Below are 7,500 nucleotides of genomic sequence, written 5' to 3'. Positions count from 1 at the left end.
GGGTAGACCTGATGTCCGGGGCCACCGGGGTAGACCTGATGGCCGGGGCCTCCGGGGTAGACCAGTTGTCCCGGGCCCCTGGGGTAGACCTGTTGTCCCGGGCTCCTTGGGTAGACCTGTTGTCCCAGGCTCCTTGGGGTAGACCTGATGTCCGGGGCCACCGGGGTAGACCTGATGGCCGGGGCCTCCGGGGTAGACCTGATGTCCCGGGCCCCTTGGGTAGACCTGATGTCCCGGGCCTCCGGGGTAGACCTGTTGTCCTAGGCTTCGGGGTAGACCTGTTGTCCCAGGCTTCGGGGTAGACCTGTTGTCCCAGGCCTTCAGGGTAGACCTGTTGTCCCGGGCCGCCGGGGTAGACCTGTTGTCCTAGGCTTCGGGGTAGACCTGTTGTCCCGGGCCGCCGGGGTAGACCTGTTGTCCCGGGCCGCCGGGGTAGGCCTGATGTCCTAGGCTTCGGGGTAGACCTGATGGCCGAGGCCCCTAGGGTAGACCTGTTGTCCCGGGACTCCGGGGTAGACCTGATGTCCTAGGCTTCGGGGTAGACCTGATGGCCGAGGCCCCTAGGGTAGACCTGTTGTCCCGGGCCTCCGGGGTAGACCTGTTGTCCCAGGCCCCTTGGGGTAGACCTGATGTCCTAGGCTTCGGGGTAGACCTGATGGCCGAGGCCCCTTGGGTAGACCTGTTGTCCCAGGCCCCTTGGGGTAGACCTGTTGTCCCGGGCCGCCGGGGTAGACCTGATGTCCTAGGCTTCGGGGTAGACCTGTTGTCCCAGGCCTTCAGGGTAGACCTGTTGTCCTAGGCTTCGGGGTAGACCTGTTGTCCCGGGCCGCCGGGGTAGACCTGTTGTCCCGGGCCGCCGGGGTAGGCCTGATGTCCTAGGCTTCGGGGTAGACCTGATGGCCGAGGCCCCTAGGGTAGACCTGTTGTCCCGGGACTCCGGGGTAGACCTGATGTCCTAGGCTTCGGGGTAGACCTGATGGCCGAGGCCCCTAGGGTAGACCTGTTGTCCCGGGCCTCCGGGGTAGACCTGTTGTCCCAGGCCCCTTGGGGTAGACCTGATGTCCTAGGCTTCGGGGTAGACCTGATGGCCGAGGCCCCTTGGGTAGACCTGTTGTCCCAGGCCCCTTGGGGTAGACCTGTTGTCCCGGGCCGCCGGGGTAGACCTGTTGTCCCGGGCCGCCGGGGTAGACCTGATGTCCTAGGCTTCGGGGTAGACCTGTTGTCCCAGGCCTTCAGGGTAGACCTGTTGTCCTAGGCTTCGGGGTAGACCTGTTGTCCCGGGCCGCCGGGGTAGACCTGTTGTCCCGGGCCGCCGGGGTAGGCCTGATGTCCTAGGCTTCGGGGTAGACCTGATGGCCGAGGCCCCTAGGGTAGACCTGTTGTCCCGGGACTCCGGGGTAGACCTGATGTCCTAGGCTTCGGGGTAGACCTGATGGCCGAGGCCCCTAGGGTAGACCTGTTGTCCCGGGCCTCCGGGGTAGACCTGTTGTCCCAGGCCCCTTGGGGTAGACCTGATGTCCTAGGCTTCGGGGTAGACCTGATGGCCGAGGCCCCTTGGGTAGACCTGTTGTCCCAGGCCCCTTGGGGTAGACCTGTTGTCCCGGGCCGCCGGGGTAGACCAGTTGTCCCGGGCCGCCGGGGTAGACCTGATGTCCTAGGCTTCGGGGTAGACCTGTTGTCCCAGGCCTTCAGGGTAGACCTGTTGTCCTAGGCTTCGGGGTAGACCTGTTGTCCCAGGCCCCTTGGGGTAGACCTGATGTCCTAGGCTTCGGGGTAGACCTGATGGCCGAGGCCCCTTGGGTAGACCTGTTGTCCCGGGCCGGCCTTGGCCTACGGCAGCCTGGGCCTCCGGGGTAGACCTGACAGCCGAGGCCCGGGGTAGACCTGATGTCCTAGGCTTCGGGGTAGACCTGTTGTCCCAGGCCCGGGGTAGACCTGTTGTCCCGGGCCTCCGGGGTAGACCTGTTGTCCCGGGCCGCCGGGATAGACCTGTTGTCCCAGGCCCCTTGGGTAGACCTGTTGTCCCGGGCCCCTTGGGGTAGACCTGTTGTCCTGGGCCGCCGGGGTAGACCTGATAGCCCAGGCCCCTTGGGGTAGACCTTTTGTCCCAGGCTCTTGGCTAGACCTGTTGTCCCGGGCCGGCCTTGGCCTACGGCAGCCTAGCAAGCGGCAAAAGGATGCAGACAGCGCCGGGGAGGCTGATGGGGGAGGGCGGGGCGCCCCCAACCGCCCATGGCCGGCTGCGCTTGCCACAGAGCGGGCAGGGCCAGGGGCCGGGGCAGGGCCAGGGAGAGAGGGCACGCCAGAGCGTGAATGCCTATGGGCGGGCCGGCGGGCGGCTGCGCGCGCGCGGGTGGCAGGGGGCCGGGTGGAGGTGGCTGGGGAGGGGTTGGCGAGGGGGCGGGGATGGTTGGCCGCGCCTTCCTTTCACGCGCAGCGGTGTGGTAGCCTGCAGGCGTGGCCGTGCGTTAGGGTTAGGGTTAGTTGGGGGGGGGGGGGGGGGGGGGGGTTAGGGTTAGGGTTAGGGTTAGGGTTAGGGTTAGGGTTAGGGTTAGGGTTAGTGGGGGGGGGGTTAGGGTTAGGGTTAGGGTTAGGGTTAGTGGGGGGCGGGGGGAGTTAGGGTTAGGGTTAGGGTTTGTTGGGGGGGGGGGGGGGGGGGGGTGCGTGTCACTGTTTCTGTCTCTGTGCAGACGAGGGCCGGTGGCTTCGTGCCGGCCCCGGGCGCCTCGGCACCGAGTCCCCACGGCCCCCTAGAGTCACGTCGAGGGCCCAAGACCTCTGCGGACCGTGAAACAACCCGCCCGAAAGCTACACACAGCGCCTGTGTGCTGGCGGCGGTGCCGGCGGCCGCCGTAGCCTCTACCGGCGGGCGGGGCGGGGCCGGGCGGGGCGGGGCGGGGCGGGGAGGGGAGGGGAGGGGAGGGGCGCGGCGGGGCGAGCCGCATCGGGGCCAGGGCGGCCGGCCTGGGTAGGTTCCACCCCAGGAGGGCGTGGCGGGGCAGGGCGGGGGGTGGGTGGTGGGGGCGCTGTTTGGCCAGGTCAGCGTGTCAGCAGGCAGAGCACCGGCCTCGGCTTGCCCGTCGGCTCGGCTGGGGGCGCTTCCGATAGGAAAGAAAAAGAAATCCAATGGGTCAATTTTTGGGTTGGTTTGCTTTCCCGGATAAGTTTCTCGTTCCAAGCAAATAGAAGAGCCATTCTTTCAGGAAAGGAGAAAAGAAAAAGGGGCGGGGCGGGGCGGGGGGGGGGCCCGGGGGGGTGGGGGACAACCCAAGAAAACCCAAATCCAAACCACAAGCCCCCCAACCCCCCAAAAAAAACCAACCTCAAAAATCAGTATCAGAGAAAGCCAAAGCAACTGGAAAAAACCCCCAAAAAACCCCCAAAACAGCCCCCCCCCCCCCCCCCCCCCGAAAAACAAAACAAAAGAAAATACCAAAGCAAACCCAAACCAAATCCCCCCAAAGAACAACAACAAAAAAATGGAAAACATGTCATGGTCTTGAAAGGGGGGGTGGGGTTGGGGTTCATTGTGTGGGACGGGGGGTCGATCGAGCCATCTGGCTCCGGGGTGTTATGAGGCTGTGAGCTTCGCCCGGCTCCGGGGTCGCTGGGCACGGCGAGGTGCCCGGGCGGCGGGCGACAACAGGGGGACAGGAGGTCAACCATGGATCCGAGCCGGACCCGGCTCATCAGGTCTACCCCGGCTCCGGCCGGGGACATCAGGTCTACCCCGGCTGCGGTCGGGGACATCAGGTCTACCCCGGCTGCGGCCGGGGACATCAGGTCTACCCCGGCTCCGGTCGCGGACAACAGGTCTACCCCGGCTGCGGCCGGGGACAACAGGTCTACCCCGGCTCCGGCCGGGGACATCAGGTCTACCCTGGCTGCGGCCGGGGACAACAGGTCTACCCCGGCTCCGGCCGGAGACATCAGGTCTACCCCGGCTCCGGTCGGGGACAACAGGTCTACCCCGGCTCCGGTCGGGGACATCAGGTCTACCCCGGCTGCGGCCGGGGACATCAGGTCTACCCCGGCTCCGGCCGGAGACATCAGGTCTACCCCGGCTGCGGCCGGGGACAACAGGTCTACCCCGGCTCCGGCCGGGGACATCAGGTCTACCCCGGCTGCGGCCGGGGACAACAGGTCTACCCCGGCTGCGGCCGGGGACATCAGGTCTACCCCGGCTCCGGCCGGGGACATCAGGTCTACCCCGGCTGCGGCCGGGGACAACAGGTCTACCCCGGCTCCGGCCGGGGACATCAGGTCTACCCCGGCTGCGGCCGGGGACAACAGGTCTACCCCGGCTCCGGCCGGGGACATCAGGTCTACCCCGGCTCCGGTCGGGGACAACAGGTCTACCCCGGCTCCGGTCGCGGACAACAGGTCTACCCCGGCTGCGGCCGGGGACAACAGGTCTACCCCGGCTCCGGCCGGGGACATCAGGTCTACCCCGGCTGCGGCCGGGGACAACAGGTCTACCCCGGCTCCGGCCGGAGACATCAGGTCTACCCCGGCTCCGGTCGGGGACAACAGGTCTACCCCGGCTGCGGCCGGGGACATCAGGTCTACCCCGGCTCCGGCCGGAGACATCAGGTCTACCCCGGCTGCGGCCGGGGACAACAGGTCTACCCCGGCTCCGGCCGGGGACATCAGGTCTACCCCGGCTGCGGCCGGGGACAACAGGTCTACCCCGGCTGCGGCCGGGGACATCAGGTCTACCCCGGCTCCGGCCGGGGACATCAGGTCTACCCCGGCTGCGGCCGGGGACAACAGGTCTACCCCGGCTCCGGCCGGGGACATCAGGTCTACCCCGGCTGCGGCCGGGGACAACAGGTCTACCCCGGCTCCGGCCGGGGACATCAGGTCTACCCCGGCTCCGGTCGGGGACAACAGGTCTACCCCGGCTCCGGTCGGGGACATCAGGTCTACCCCGGCTGCGGCCGGGGACATCAGGTCTACCCCGGCTCCGGCCGGGGACATCAGGTCTACCCCGGCTGCGGCCGGGGACAACAGGTCTACCCCGGCTCCGGCCGGGGACAACAGGTCTACCCCGGCTGCGGCCGGGGACAACAGGTCTACCCCGGCTCCGGCCGGGGACATCAGGTCTACCCCGGCTCCGGCCGGAGACATCAGGTCTACCCCGGCTCCGATCGGGGACAACAGGTCTACCCCGGCTCCGGCCGGGGACATCAGGTCTACCCCGGCTCCGGCCGGGGACATCAGGTCTACCCCGGCTCCGGTCGGGGACATCAGGTCTACCTCGCTCCGGGGTCCGCCGGGGGCCGGCCTTGCCCCCTGGTGGCGGGCGCCGGCCGGGGACATCAGGTCTACCTCGCTCCGGCGGGACTTAGTGCAATTTCGGCGCCGGCCGGGTAGACCTGTTGTCTCGGCCGTCTGCGGAAGTTCACCAAGGGGTCGCTGTTGTCGGCCGCCTCCGGCTGCGTCATGGTAGGAGGCGGCCTGCGTTGGCGCCCCTCCCCGGTCGAGCTGCATTGGTCCTCTTGGAGGCCTGGCCGGCTTTGGACTCGTCTGTCCGTCTTATGGGAGCGAGGTGACGGGCCGCATCCCCGCAGGTTGACCCCGTACCTGCGTCCGAGGCGGAGCGGAGCGGCCGCGCGTGCGGTCGCCAGGGCCAAGCGAGTGCCGCCTAGCCCGGGACGAAGCGCGCGTGCCTTTGCGTCCCGGCTCCCGTCCTTCCCAGGGAAAAGTGGGTCCAGTTGGCGAGGCGAGAGAGAAGGGGCCGCGCGAAAGAGCCGGATCCGCGGAGGCGAGAGAGAAGGGCCGCGCAAGAGCGGATCCGGAGAAGGCCGAGAGAGAGCAAGAAGGGCGAAAGACGATCCGAGAAAGCTGCTCGCCGGCCCCGAGGCGAGGCGGGGAGAGAGAGCCGAGAGAGCGAGCCCAGAGAGAGAGTTGCCGAGAGAGAGAGAGAGAGAGAGAGAGAGAGCGCAAGAGAAGCCGTGAGCGTGTCCCGCTCCGGCCCGGCTTCTGCCGGTCGATTGGCCACGGGGGGGGGCGGCCCCCCCCGGGCACCGGTGGCGGGCGAGGCGGCGGCGCCTCGTCCCTTTTCTGCCCGGCCTTAAGCCGGGGGCCCGCTCGGCGGGCGCGGTTTTGGGCCCGTCGGTCCGCCTCGGCGGTGGCGGCGGTGCTCGGCCCGCGTTGGAGAAGCCGTCCCCCTCCCTCGGCCTTAAGCCGGGGACCCGCCTTGTGGCGGGCAGAATTTTTGGGCCTAGTTCTTTTTCTTTTTTTGAACTTGCCGGGCCCGGCACCCGACGGAGAGCCCCCCGGACTGGTCCTGGGCGAGGCGGCGGCGCCTCGCCTACCTCGGTCGTGGCCGGGCTCGACCGAGCCGCTTGTGCCGGGCGGGGCCGGCTTTGCCGCGCCGGGTGGGTTGCTTTCGGTTGAGGCGGGCGGAGTGTGGGGGGCACCCGCCAGGCCTCCTCCGCGGGCCTTCTTTCTTTTTCTCTGGCGGCCCTAAGCCGCGGCACTGAGGAGCGTTGCGACGACAGCGCGAGGCGGGATGCCGGTGAGTCCGTGGTGGGGAGGCAGTTGAGGCCCGTCACTCGGCCCCCCCGCTGCGGGCCCCTGGCCCCGTGGCCCCCGTGGCTAGCACGGGGCGTTGCGAACGCGCCTCCGTGTGCCTTTTTCTTTTGTCGTGCCGTCCCCCGGCTTTTTTTTTCCGGCAGGGCAAGCCGACCGCCGCGAGGCCGGGCGAAAGCCGCCGGTGGCCCGTGGCCGCGCCAGGTCGGTGGCACTTTTTCTCGCACGCTCGGCCGGGTTCTCCCCGGGCCGCTCCAGTCCCGCCGTTGCCGGCTGCGGGCGGGCGGGTGGCGGCACCCCCCGCGCTCCTCTGCTGCGGCGAGCGAGCGATCCGACGGGCAGGCGGGCTGGGCGGCCGTCGCCGTTGTTGTCCCAGGAAGCGTGGCCGTGGGGCCCTTGTCGCCGTCGGCGCGGAGCCGCGGCTGATCGATGTGGCTTTTCGGGTGGCGTCGGAGAGGGCCCCCGGCGGGCCGGCTCTCCTTCCGAGGCTTCTCTGTGGCGGGGAAGCCACGGCGGGGAGGGTCCGGTGCTCGGGCAGGGCGGTCTCCTTTCCAATTCGCTTCCCGTCGCAGGCGAGGTGTCGCCCCTCCCGCTGGCCTGGGGGAAGGGCGTCTTGACCGTCCCGAGCTGTGTGACGGCCGCGTGGCCCCGCGAGCCTTCAGGTGTCCTTGAAAAAACCACGCGAGGTGCCGGTGCCGGCCCCGGTCCGGGGAGCGCCCGTGTGGGGTGCCGGCCGCGAGCAGCGCCGGGCGGCGGTGCGGCTGGAGCTGAGCCGCGAGAAGGGAAAAGAGACACGAGAGAGAAGAAGGGCGAAAGTGCCCGAAGGCGATGGGGCGCGGACGCGGGTGGCCCAGAGCCCGGTCCGCAGGCTCCTTTGCCGTTCCGCCGCCTGCTGCAGAGCGAGCCGCGCCCCGGCTGAAAAGGGGCCTCGGTGTCCGGGCCGCGCCCGCCTCGTCGGGTCGC

Source organism: Agelaius tricolor, unplaced genomic scaffold (assembly GCF_023055355.1).
Source record: "Agelaius tricolor isolate 1412-34295 unplaced genomic scaffold, bAgeTri1.0.p SCAF_64, whole genome shotgun sequence".
Classification (NCBI taxonomy): Eukaryota; Metazoa; Chordata; class Aves; order Passeriformes; family Icteridae; genus Agelaius; species Agelaius tricolor.
The sequence above is the reverse complement of the archived record's forward strand: the minus strand, read 5'-3'. Positions refer to the sequence as shown.